Source organism: Rhineura floridana, chromosome 13 (assembly GCF_030035675.1).
Source record: "Rhineura floridana isolate rRhiFlo1 chromosome 13, rRhiFlo1.hap2, whole genome shotgun sequence".
NCBI classification, from domain to species: Eukaryota; Metazoa; Chordata; class Lepidosauria; order Squamata; family Rhineuridae; genus Rhineura; species Rhineura floridana.
Window position 1 is genome coordinate 29,927,973 of NC_084492.1, and position 13,680 is coordinate 29,941,652.

The 13,680-nt window shown below is 45.8% G+C and overlaps 1 pseudogene; it reads left to right on the forward strand.

The window, feature by feature from the left end:
* Positions 1-5,273: 5,273 nt before the first annotated feature.
* Positions 5,274-5,392, forward strand: LOC133369492 (5S ribosomal RNA; annotated as a pseudogene).
* Positions 5,393-13,680: the final 8,288 nt, after the last annotated feature.

Genomic DNA, 13,680 nt, shown 5'->3' on the forward strand with positions numbered 1-13,680 from the left:
CCCCTTCTGCTTCCTCCATGGAGAGCCACCAAATAAAATACAAATCTCCAATGTTGAAAAAACCTTCCTTAAGCTAATAAAATCTGTCAGCTCCCATAATGGTTGATGCGATGAGAGTCCACAGGTGTAGCATTCAGCGCTTTGCAGCTCAGGAAGTGGCGGCTTATAATAAAAAGCCTTCCATGTTATGGCCCCCATCAATTCACATCAAGCATTATTAGAGTCATCTGCCACCTCTCTGTTGCTTCCTCTGTGCTCAAAACTGTAGAAGCAACAATGACATTTTACTGCTCTGCAGGTGCTGCCGTGTGTGGTCGGGAGCGCAGAAGTGTGGCCCTCTTTTGTTTCTCTGTGAGCACTTTGATCTCGATCACAAAAAGCCGCCTAGCTGGATGCCCTGATTCATTTTCCGCTGATGTTGAGAGAGAGAGAGAGAGAGAGAGAGAGAGAGAGATGGAGGGAGCTGTGAGGGAATGGGCTGATCCATAATATTTATTTCAACGACTGCTTCAAATCTCTTTAAACATCATAAGAACATGGCTCATTAAACTAGAACAGCCCTGAAATTGTGTTATAAAACCGCAAAACAAAAAATCAATACCTCTGCTGGGGGAAGGAGATAATGAAATATATATATATATATCTCAGATTGGCTGAAAAGAGGCTTGTACAAATCATAAGAATATTACGGGACATCACCTCTCATTCCAATACTTAAAGTTAACCAGCTTGGAGAGGGGAGGTCACTTAAAGAGGGGGTACAAGGCAAGGCAAAGCAAAGGTTTTGCCAGTATCATTGCTACCACACACCCATAAATCCAACCTTCTCTATAAATAGTGTCAGCAGGAGCAAGGGAAAGGGCAGAGGGCTCCGTCAAAGGAGATCAATTCAACACATATTTGCTACCTGAGATTTAGCTGTTGTGTTCCTTCAAAGTCTAATCAATACACTGGTCCATAAGAGCCCAGTGGAAAGTGACAACATTGCTGCAATGGCTCGCTGTGAGTTTATTACCAGGCTAAAAGCATGTAGCCATTTCTAATTTGAAGTAAAGATTAATACTAGGAGCCAGCAATTCAGGCAGTATTCAGTTGCTTTTCCTTTTTAAGTCTCACACAAGGAACTAAATTATGTCTCGGTTCCTCTCCACTGATCCTTGGCATACAGACATTTCTGTGAAATGGGCCCCAAGATGTATTTTGGGATCCCCCTCCTCCTTGACTTTAGATAGGGCTTATCACTCTGCAGGTGAAACCACACCATCAAGACTATCCATGCTATCAGAGAGATTAAGAGAATTTGGGATTGACATGCCCAGCCAACTCAGGACCAAACTAGATGAGATGGTAAACGTATCATTAGGAACCATATCTGTGATGGTTTTAATAACAACAGCAGCAATAATAGACATATTTGAGGGGTGCAATTCATGGAGGATAAGGCTATTAATGGCTACTAGCCATGAAGGCTATGTTATACCACCTCCATCGTTGGAGGCAGTATTCCTCCGAATACCATTTGCTGGGAATTGCAAGTGGGGAGAGCACTGCTGCGCTCAGGTCCTGCTTTCAGGCTTCCCAGAGGTGTCTGGTTGGCCACTGTGAGAACAGGATGCCGGACTAAATGGCCACTGGCCTGATCCAGCAGCAGAAGGTGGCAAGCATCCAAAAGTAAAAGGAGAAAAAAAGGGGGACCCCAAAATGCTTGGGGAAAATGTTTATTTTCAAAATTGGTGTGGTCATTTATCATTGTGAGCAGATTTGCTAGAAAAGAATATTTTAGACCAGTTCATTCCCTGACGAAGGCCAAACTACTGAGTGGCCGAAATGCATTGGGCTTTTGTTAAAATAAACATTTTTTCCAAGATTTTTGGGGGTTCCCCCCTTTTTTTCTCCTTTGGCCTGATCCAGTAGGGATCTTCTTATGTTCTTATGACCACAGTGTATGGGCAGGAGAGGTCCAACCATTTTTGCCTCGCCATGGTCCTGACAAAAATCCTCCTCCTCAATGCCTATCACTTCAGAACAGCAATAACAAAAAAAACTTCCATTGCCTCCATGGGAGCTTTCCTTCCAGAGCTAACAGCACCTCTCTCTCTCTCTCTCTCTGTTTTGTCAGGAGGGCAGAGAGGGAGAAAAAGATTAAGCCACCCCTCCCTATATGCTGTGGTCCTGACAAAAATCCTCCTCCTCAATGCCTATCACTTCAGAACAGCAATAACAAAAAAAACTTCCATTGCCTCCATGGGAGCTTTCCTTCCAGAGCTAACAGCACCTCTCTCTCTCTCTCTCTCTCTCTCTGTTTTGTCAGGAGGGCAGAGAGGGAGAAAAAGATTAAGCCACCCCTCCCTATATGCTGTGGTCCTGACAAAAATCCTCCTCCTCAATGCCTATCACTTCAGAACAGCAATAACAAAAAAAACTTCCATTGCCTCCATGGGAGCTTTCCTTCCAGAGCTAACAGCACCTCTCTCTCTCTCTCTCTCTCTCTCTGTTTTGTCAGGAGGGCAGAGAGGGAGAAAAAGATTAAGCCACCCCTCCCTATATGCTGTGGTCCTGACAAAAATCATTTCTCTCTTTCATGCTATTTATCTCTTTCCTCAACCCCCCACTTCCCACAAATGTGAGACTTTTAACATCGTATCTACTTGGCTCTCAGAAAGAGGTGTGCAAAAATTCTCAGTGAGCAAAAAACATACCTCTCCAGAGATTCAGACAAGGGTTTGTCCCAGCCATATGCCGGGGATTGAACTTGGGACCTACTGCATGCAAAGTGGATGCTCTACCCACTGAGCTATGACCCTTTCTCTACTACTGCAAACCTTGGAGCTTACTCAGCCCTGGTGGTACTTTCTTGTCCATCAATGTATTGTGTGCATCTTGTGCATCAGTGGTGCTGTTGTGGCTATGTCAGGACTGGCACTTGGCAATTTAATGTGCTGTTGGTATGTAAGATGTTGTCCCTTAGATTCTCAGGCTTAGAATGATATTCAGAGGACTCCCAGTTCAGGGCCAGGAGATCTATCTTATCCCCCAGTAATGGATGGGGGCAGGGAGAGCTTCACCAGAGAATAGATAACCATACAATTACATTAGCTGACTCAATGAGGGACTCTTGAATAAATCATGACTTCAGAAGCCAACAGCATCTCACCTTATACACGTACAGTCACACACACACACACACACACACACTCAAATATACTGGCCCACTCAGCAAGATAAATCAGCATCAGTAATGAGGCCAGGCGGCTGAAGGAAGGGTTAAGGCATTTAATTACACCCCGGAAAATCACTTCCCCTACATCCTGATTTCACCCAGGAAATGTGCAGGTGCCATTTTATGCTCTAATCTAAAGTAAAAAGGACCGAAAAACTGTGGTAGCGCTCCAGACAGTGTTGGTGGAATGAAGAGCCATTGTTGTAGAGAGCAGAGGTGTGAATGGGCCCGTGCCTTAGTTTCATACCTCTTTAACTCTCAGGATTAAATCTAGAGTTATTGTTTGGTCAAGGTGCTGGGACTTCTCCATTAGAAATCCCTAGGGAGAGTTCTGAGCTACAATTGCTTCCAGCAGGGCTGGCACCAAAGCTTAGCATGGTTGGACATCTGCCAAGGGCCCAGAACCCAGCAAAGTCAGCACTTACAAGGGCCCCTTGGACAAGTCTCTGCTCTTCAGGTTTGGAAGCTGCTTGTTCACCTGCCTCTCATTCCAGGCAACAGCTGCAGGGAGGAGGGCATGCAACTGCCTGCTTGCTCATTGGCTCTGCCTGGCAACAGGTAGCAACTATGAAGAGCATTGAGGAGGTACAGTCACTAAAAAAAAAGGGGGTGACCCATAGAGAGAGTCTTATGCAAGAGCCCTCCAAAACCTGAAATCCACCAGGCCTACCAGGGCCCACATAAGTGGGTAACTTGAAGTGCCCACCAATGCTGACAGCAGTGTCCTGTTGAGCGCTGGGCAACTCCCACTGTATTACACACAGTGCCCTTGAGCAAGACGACTTTACTGTAGGGCACTGTGGGAGATTACAGTGGTGACCACCTGAAATTCATGCAAGCGCAACCACTGGCAGCCTTCTCCTCCTCTTCCTCATGCCAATTCTTTGTATGCCCAGTGGAAATAAAGCGGGGAGGGGACCCTCCAACAGGATGGGGCAGCAATCAGAGCTTACGCTGTGGGTCCTCTCAAAGTTGGAGCCAACCTCCGCTTGCACAGTTTCCAAGGAAGGAGAATAACTGTTAATTACACACAGTCTGCAGTTTAGCTTTTCTTTGGTTTAGCTTCTCCCCCTCCCCCGGCAGGGACCTTTAGAGCAGTTGTAGCTAACATGGTGCCTGCCAAATGTTGGACTACAATTCCCATGATGCTTGTTTGTCCTGCCCATTAGCTTCCATGGGTCAACTATAAGCGGGGCTGGCATTCTCTAGGTGTAGCTACACAGAGTAGACCCACTAAAGTTAACATACCTGACTTAACTGGGGCTGATCAATTTCAGTGGGTCTACTCTGAGTAGGACTCAGCTGAAGACAACCCAGAGTGTTACCAATGAAAACCAAAACACACACACACACACATACTTAGGAGGGGGCGGGGGAATAGTTCCTTTAGTACATGCTACTTTAAACAAAAAACTTTTGAAAGCATTTGGGCAAAAAACACTTTAGGTAACAGAACCCTCCTCGCTCCCCTAGTGCTTTCCGCCTTTATTTTACCCATTTGACAAACACTGATTGATTTACCCCCTCTGTTTAAAGGCCTTCGAAGGCTCCATGACTGTTTTGTTTGCTTTCTTCTTTGCGCTCTGGGTTTTATTGATGGTGCCAGGGCGAATATGCACAGCTCCAGGGAGAGAAGGCTGGTTAATTACTGCTTTGACAAAGCCAGACAGCACAGGCCATTGTTGTGCATAGGTCAGCCCAGGAATAGCGAGCAGCTTTAAGCTGTGGGTGAAATTCTGGCACTCTTTAGAGAAAGGCAAAACACTGTCCTGGTTTTTAAGACAGGAAGAACTCCATCCTTCTCTTAAAGGAAAAAAAAAAAAGGAAAAGGATTTGAGATAAAAATAAATTTAAGTAACAAGGTGATAAGCAGAGACTTGAAGGCCTGGAAAAGAGCCCAGAAAAAAAATGAAACAAATAAACAATTCCCCCCCCCCCCGAGCCTTTACATCTCTAGCAATAAGAGATCAAACAATGAGCATGTAACCCAGAATCTAAGCTCCTAGCCTTTATGATCCTAAATCTCTCTCTCTCATCATGCAGGCCTATAGCCATCTGCAGCCATACTACCCTGAACATGCCCGATCTCGTCTGATCTCGGAAGCTAAGTAGGGTCAGGCTTGGTTAGTACTTGGATGGGAGACTGCCTGGGAATACCGGGTGCCATAGGCTTAGAGGAAGGCAATGGTAAACCACCTCTGAATGCCTCTTTCCATGAAAATCCTATGAATATATATATAAAAAATGCATAGGGTCGCCGTAAGTTGTAATCGACTTGAAGGCATATAACAATAAAAACAGTCATGTAGAATACGTTACAATACACAGAATAAAATTATAGAATTAAAGGGACTAGAAGCTTAGCTTCTGGCTCACACATGCATGGTCACTGATCTCTTCAGGTTCAGCTGAAAGACAGTGATTGGCCCAAGTGCTGAAGGTCAGGTTTGTACAAAAGAAGAGGGGACGGTTCATTTGGGAGATGCATTTGCAAGGAGGCGGAGTGCAAGAGCTCCAAGCTCGGAAGTGACACTGCCTGCAATGGAGAAAGTGCAGCGCACGGCATCTCCATAACAAAAAAAACTCAGAAACATATTAGCAGGGCACCTTGACAATCTTCGGTGAACTCTCTCATCCAGGTGCGGATCAAGCCCACACCCAATTTGCTCCCACAGTGCTATGATTCAGGTGCTCTCAGGCCATTCCATGCGCCAACAATCATCTGGAAGAATCTGGCTGAAATCGGAATGGCTGCTACCCGATACTTCCAGGTACAAAAGCTCAGGCCGAGTCACAACGGAACCTGAAGTTATTTCACGACCTTTCACATTCTCCTTGTTTTGTGTCGCTTGTTTGTGGTTTCTCCCCCCCCCACTTCTCCCAGATGCTTCACTAGCAGGAACAGCACCTGAGCTCAGCTTCCCAAAAGCCGCTGCAGGCACTTTGTGATCAAGCCCAGCTGGCCTCCTGTACCCCCACTTCCAAGAATTTCAATAAGCAAGTTTTTTTCAAAACAAGCATGGCTGCTTTAGATCAGCATCTCCTCCACACGTGAGTTGCACAGAGCCACTGCCAGAGCAAACCAGTAGCTTCCATCATAAAAATATAAAAAGCTGCCTTACACTGAGTCAGACCGTTGGAGCAACTTGCTCAGTATTGTCTACTCTGAATGGCAGCAGCTTCCCAGGAGTCCAGGCAGGAGTCTCTCCCAGCCCTACCTGGAAATTCCAGGGACTGAACCTTCTGCAAGCAAAGCAGATGTTCTACCACTTAGAAAGACATAACAACCTGCCTTCTGCTGTGTCAAATCCTTGCTTCATCTAGGGCCTTATCGTCTACACCAGCTGGCAGCACCTGCAACTGTGTCCCTGTTCTCTCCCCTCCCCGCTGCTAGGGTTTCAGACAGAGGGGGTTCCCAGCACTACCTGGAGGTGCCAGGGATTGACCTTGGGGCCTTCTACATGCAAGGCAGATGCTCTGCCCCTAAGTGACACCTTTCCCTGGGAGGAAGGGCAGGATATAAATCTAATAAATAATAATAGTATATGATTGCTAAGTTGAACCTCCACAGGCAGAGGCAGTGTGCTGCTGGATATCAGCTGCGGTGGGGTAAGGGGAAGACAGCTATCTCCTCCAGACTCTCATTTTCAGCTTCATGGGCCAGATCCTTATCAGCATTGGCTTCATGGGCCAAATTTAATGGGTAGGCAGGGCCCCCCACTTGTCAGTCACCTGGCATGACATCAGGTGCAAATTGCTAAGAGAAAGTCCCCCTCCCTCTGTTTTAAGCAGGGGATTCCATGCAAACGCCAGGTGACATGAACAGATGGGTGCGTTTTTGGGAAAGTGGCCTCACAGGCCAATTTGGACCCCCTAGCAGACTAAGATTGGCCCACTGGCTGGAGATTCCTCACCCCTGTCCTAGCGGCAGATGCTCTGCTACCACAGAGAATAGGATCCAGTACAGCTTCTCTTATTTTCTCTCTAGTTGCAATCTCCCCTCCAGGAAATTCTTTCCCAAAAGAAGTTCTGTTTAGTTTGCATGTTTCAAATGATTTCCATAGAGTTGGGAAGCTTCAACTCTACAGATACAACTGAATTACAAGTCCTGGCACTCCTGACCATTGTCCAACAGTGGCTGGGGCTGAGAGAAATTGAGTTAAAAATAATCTGGGGGGGGCTACGCCCTTCAGTTTCCCTTTCTGAGCACCACCATTGGCTAAATGCAGACTGACAGAACTGTTATCCAATGGAGACTTCTGCTAGGCTTGGGTGCATTTAGCATGTGATTCTTGCTTGCTTCTCTATCTTCATTCTACCACTTTTTAATGCTGGTTATTGGTCAGTTATACTGTACTTTTTATTTTTATATTTTATTATCAAGTGAAGTTGCTTTTTTATTGGAGTCAGTAAGCTGCTCAGTGGAAGAAGTTCCTCAAGAAGCAGGATATAATTTTTTTTAAAAAAATAAATAAAATAAAACACATGAATGAAGTATATTTAAACGATCATTCTCCTGATCCAGGCTGGGGCAGAGTCTCTGTTTCTCAAACAAAACATTTCATTCAGTTTATTGGAGTCTCTCACGCCGATTACATATGGGTTGGTTCTAGGCTAAATGGGAAGAGGAGAAAAAGAGAGAGTTAATATGATTGCCAACTGACCACAAAATCCTGTCAAGGCTGCTCTTGCACTTTTAACCCCAGCTTAAGAGGCAGCAACAGGCAGGCAAAGCTTTCCATTGCATAATGATCAGCACCTGCTACTGACTGCACAAAACATTGCCTTTTTTATTTTAAAACACAGCTATAGTGGCCTGTTGAAAAGGTGGCAACCTCGAACTAGGAAGAAAATACATTCTTTTGAGACATAAGAAGGAAAACTGGAAGGCAAGTAGGTGCCTTAAATAAAGAGGAGAGGGAGTAATTATTGTTCAAATATTCTACCATTAAATGCATGCATCTGAAACCCTAGCTGGCTCATTTTTTTTACACCTCCTTTCCTTTCTTCACTTGAAAACAAAAGTTGTCAAGTAGGGTTGGCCCATTTCCTTCCCAATCAGAGCTGCAGTGCATTGAACAGAAAACCAAAAGTTAAATATTTTTTTTTAAAAAAATGAGGAAATTGAATATATCTCAGCAGTGGAGGCTGCCCCATTAGGGCAACTGGGGTGCAGCCTAATCAAACTCAGTCTGCTCTCAGCCACCTGCCACCAGCCTGCCTTTTTACTTACAAGCAGTCCTGGGGTGATTGTCAGCCTGCCATCTCCTTACTGCGTTGCAATGCTGCTCCTTGTAGAATTCAGCAGGCAGGAAGACGAAACTAGAACTAGTTGGTTCTGCTTGTCATTGCCTGCACCTTCAGTTACTGGCTGGCCTCCCTGCTTTCTGTCCTACCAGGCTCAGTGGTCACTAGAGATGGGTGAGCATTTCGATTTGGTTCGCATTTCAAGCTGAATTTTTCGAACTCGCTCTTTCTGAAACAATATGAGAATCAAAACACAGCCATCCTTTGAAATTCAAACTTATTCAAATTTGGTGATGCAGTTGGCCAACCAAACAATATTTAGGAAAAAAATGCATGTATTAGGGGAAAGTGTGCATAAAAATCAGTACATGAGTGAAAATAACATGCACAATGCATTGTATGACAAGAAATGGCTTGCATAAACGTATACACAAGTCCAAACCCACTACAAAAATGTGAGTATTAGGGGGGGAAATGCACTAAAATGCTGGAGAATTTCCATGAGGATTAAAAAAAATATATCACAAATTGCTGCAGAAATGTGGAGAACTGAATTTAAAACTGGAAAAATTAGAACCTGAGAGAATTGATATTGGCAGATCTTTCCATCACTAGTGGTCACCAACTGCCATATGCATCTGAGTACTGGGTAGCATGCTTAGAGCTTGGAAAAGTTGCTTTTTTGAACTACAACTCCCATCAGCCCAATACAGTGGTCATGCTGGCTGGGGCTGATGGGAGTTGTAGTCTAAAAAAGTAACTTTTCCAAGCTCTGAGCATGCTTGTTGCTTTACTGCCTGTGGGCCAGTTGACAAGGGAACGGGATAAAAGGTTCCATGTCTGTTGTCAAAATCCTACCATGCCTTTCTGTCATGCCCAGAATTTGTACCCCACTGGACCTTTTGCTCCAACTTGCAACTCTATTTAAAAACCTTTACCTCCTCCCCCAACACACACACACACTTTCCTTCTGCCTCCAGAATTCAACGAATCCAGACAAGGGTATTTCCATATGGGTGCATATTGCAAGATGGGTGCTCCCCATGCATACATTATTATTTTTTAATTGTCCACATGATATCATTAGTGCCAAAATGCCAGCCTGTATCCCTCCCCACCCCATTTAATCCAAATTTAGCCTTTCTGGGGGAAATCCAATAAGGTTGTAAACCTCTTACCAATGACCCATTTGCAATATCTTGAACGATCCGTTTGCAGTATTGAGCCTCCATCTCAAAGCACCTGAGCACACTTACTGGTACACATAATATGCTCAAGGGGAAAAGAAGGTGGAAGTAGCCAAGAATATGACATCCTAGAGGATAGGGAGAGGGAAAGGAGAGAGAAAGCAGGGACGCATCCATACCATACGTTTAAAGCACATAGCTTTCCACAAAGGACCCTGGGAACTGTAGTTTACCTCTTACAGAATGAGAATTCCCAGAGACCCAAGAGCAGAGCTTGGAAAAGTTACTTTTTTGAACTACAACTCCCATCACCCCAATCCAGTGGCCATGCTGGCTGGGGCTGATGGGAGTTGTAGTTCAAAAAAGTAACTTTTCCAAGCTCTGCCCAAGAGCTAGCTGATGGAGAATTTCATAGTCTTTTCCCACAGGTCCCATTCATGCTCTCCATTTGTTTTTGAAGAAGCAGTGTCCTCAAGTACAGTGGTTCCCAAACTGCTTTTCCTTGAAAAAAAAAATGGACCACTTGAAAATTGCTGAGGATCTTGTCAGACAGGGCGGGCCCCATGGGGTGGCCAGGGTGGGGCCTGGCTGAGGGCCCCACCTTAGGGTCGGTGGGTGGTGCTCCCTTCCATGGCAGCGTCAGCTCCCAACTCTGCTGTGAATTGCAGAGAGGGAGCTCCCAGACACTCCCTCTACTACCACGCAGGCCTGCAATGTCCTCCTGCACACCCTACCTACCTTTCCCTTGAAGTAAATGCTGGCCGCACTGCAGGCACATGCGTGCCATCAACCCTTAGGGAAGCCTCGGCCGCCATCTTGATGGCAGGCATGCGCACACAGCGTGGCCAGCATTCACTTCAAAGGAAAGGAAGGTGGGGTGTGCGGGCAGGTGCGTGGGCCCAGGGCAGGCTAATGCCCAATGGCCCTGGCATGCCTGCACCAGCCCTGTTGTCAGACCACTTAATTTTTCTGCCTGTTGTAGCAATTGTAATGCACTGTATTAGACACGGCAGTGGTTCCCAACCTGGGGGCCGGGACCCCCAGGGGGCCCGCAAAGTAATCCGAGGGGGCCGTGAACAGTAAAGAAATGAATTATTTATTAATTTTTTAAAAAGGTCTTCACTCCCTCGACACTGTCTGCTTGCCACTGCCACTGCAGATGACACCTCCCCCTTGCTCCAAACGAGAGGGGAGGCCTTTTGCTGAAGCACCAGAGCATCTTTCAGGCGCACTAAGGGCAGGCATCTGCCTATAAAATCCATGGCAGGTGCCAAAGGAGGCTGAGGGTGGAGCTACCAGGAAGAAGAGGGGATTACTATCACTGATTCCTGTCTCCTTGCACTGCCGCTACTGGCAACGCCCTTGCTTAGAATGAGAGGAGAGGGCTTTTTGTGAAGCAAAAAGAAGCAAGCCTGCAAAGAAAGGCAGCTTTCCCCCTTCCTTCCTGGCAGCCAGCCTGCCTCCCTGGGGGGAGGGGGTCACAAAAAAATTTCAGCTTATAAAAGGGGTCCCGTGCTCATAAAGGTTGGGAACCACTGAGATACGGTATGATTGTTAATTGTGTTTTTACAGACATGCCGCAGACCACCTGAATGAAGCTCACGGACCCCTGGTGGTCCATGGACCATATTTTGGGAACCTCTTCTGATGTAGTATCTCTCGTTGCATCACCCAAAAATGCACAGTCAGTTTAATTAACTGGGTTGTCTTCCTAGTGGGGAAGGGATCAATAAGCCATCTAGTACAACACCTGCTCCCAAAAGACAGATCAACCACACTAACCCTGTTGTGATCAACCTATACAATCATTTAGAGTGGCCACATATGCATCACCCGAAAAGGAAGAAATGTATTACTGGGGGCAGGGAAGCAGAGAGTAGGCACAATTCCAACAGGAGTCCTGAGATCAAAGAGCTTCAGGTGACTCAGGACAATCAGCCAAACCATGTGACAGAGGTAAGGGAAACCAAAGGGAAACCACACACACACATAGAAAAATCCACAAAGCTTCTGCCTAAGTGTCACCATACTCTAGAAATCTATTACGTCTTCTCCGTGGTAAAAGCAGTTGTGAGGTATGTGCCAGAGGTCGCCCCTGCCGAAGAAGTCAGAAAACCAGTTGGAAGCTATGATGACTTGGTCATACATCCCATACGCACATGGCAGGAGGTATCCAATGCTAATCCTACTCAGAGTAGGCCCACTAACATTAATAGGCGAGACTAACTTAGGTTCATTCATTTCAATGGGTCTACTCTGAGCAGGGCTTGGCTGAATGCAACCCACAGTCTTAAGAGGCTGAAGTAGAAAACTATATTTTTTTGTTTAAACTGTACTATAGCTTCCCTGGGAAGTTTATAACCAAATCCCACAATGAAGGATTTGGCAAAGTGATGGGTTCTACTCCACTGGCTGAGCACAGGCTGGATGGCTACCTGTCACAGACATCATTTTCATGTCCTGCATTGAACAGGGATCTACAGGATCCCTTCCAACTTTATAATCTGATAAGCAAATCCAATGGCAGACAAGTAAACAAAGAGCCTGTCTACCATTACCAGTCACCTCCAGCTGCAACAGAGTGCTGAATGTCTTAGGTCTCACATCCAGCTCAGTGATGAGGCCTAAGAAAGTCCTCCATGAGATGAATATGGACCCTTGAACCTGGGTAGCCAAAGTGGTGCCCTCCAGATAGCCTGGCCAGACTCCACCATGCACCACATGTCTCAAGATCCTCTACCACACATCATAAGAGCATGAGACTCCTGGGACCAGACCAGTGGTTCATCTGGTCCAGCATCTCGTTTTCCCACAGTGGCCGATCAGATATCCCCAAATAGGAAGTCCATAAGTGGGCAGAAAGTAATTGCTCTTTGCCACTGTAGCTCTCCAGCAATCAATACTGGGAGAGATACTGCCTCTGAACTCAAGAGGTTGCACATACCCATCATGATGAGTAGCCACAGATATTTCCCATCCATGAATTGATCTAATCCCACCCCTTAAAGCCATCTAAACTAGTGCCCATCATACTACATCCCATGGCTGTGAGTTCCATAAGTTAATTATGTGCTGCATCCCAGATTTCCGGCTACTCTGCTTTATTGATTGACCCTTAGTTCCAGTATTTTGAGGAAGAAAAAACCCTTCTCTCCATCCACTTTCTCTACCCTATGCAGGATTTTATAAAGTAGTATCATGTCCCCCACGTCACCTCCCCCTCAAAAAACGCTAAATTCTACTTGTAAACTTGCCTTGTATTTCAGTAGCATAAATCCAGAGATTATTCAGCAGATAAATCCATGTAGAATAGGCTATACAGAAACTAGAAAGTTGGGAAATAATTGACCTAGTTACCTAAAATGATTTGTGCAAACCCATGTTTGAGATCCTCCAAGATTTGTACACGTGTTACATTCAGTGAAGTGGCACTTGCTGTGAAAAACCAAACTGCTAGACTACAGTTTTAACAGTAAGCTTCTTTCTGCTCTGTACTGAGGGAAGATCATCAGCCACAGACAACTCTGAAAGATTACAAAGAATAAAACATGTATGATCTGCCAAAACACACTATAAGTAAAATATAGATTGGGCGGGCTGGATACTTATCTCCACCATCTCCTGTAGGCTGAGTTTGACAAGGGGGTAGGGCTGGCCACCCACCTATCAATCGCCTGTCATCACAGTGATATCTGGCAACTCAGTCGAGGCTTGCAGAGTGCCATGGACAAAGATATGCAAGCCCCGACATCAGTTGATCAGGGTTTATAGTTAGCTCAGTGCACAGTGCTTTGCAAGCCCCATCAATCAGCTGATTGTCAGCATTTGACAACCCCTTTGGCCCATTCACATCTTTAGCTGCCCCACACACAATGTCACATACGACAGCAGTTGGGCGTGGCATGGCCAAAAGAGCCTCATACACCAAACGGAGAGGGCTGTGGGTGGCACCTAATCAGGCTTGCCAGCTTCCTCACACTTGATATCTATCTAAACACGTGATTTTTTTGTAAGTCGTCATGCCAC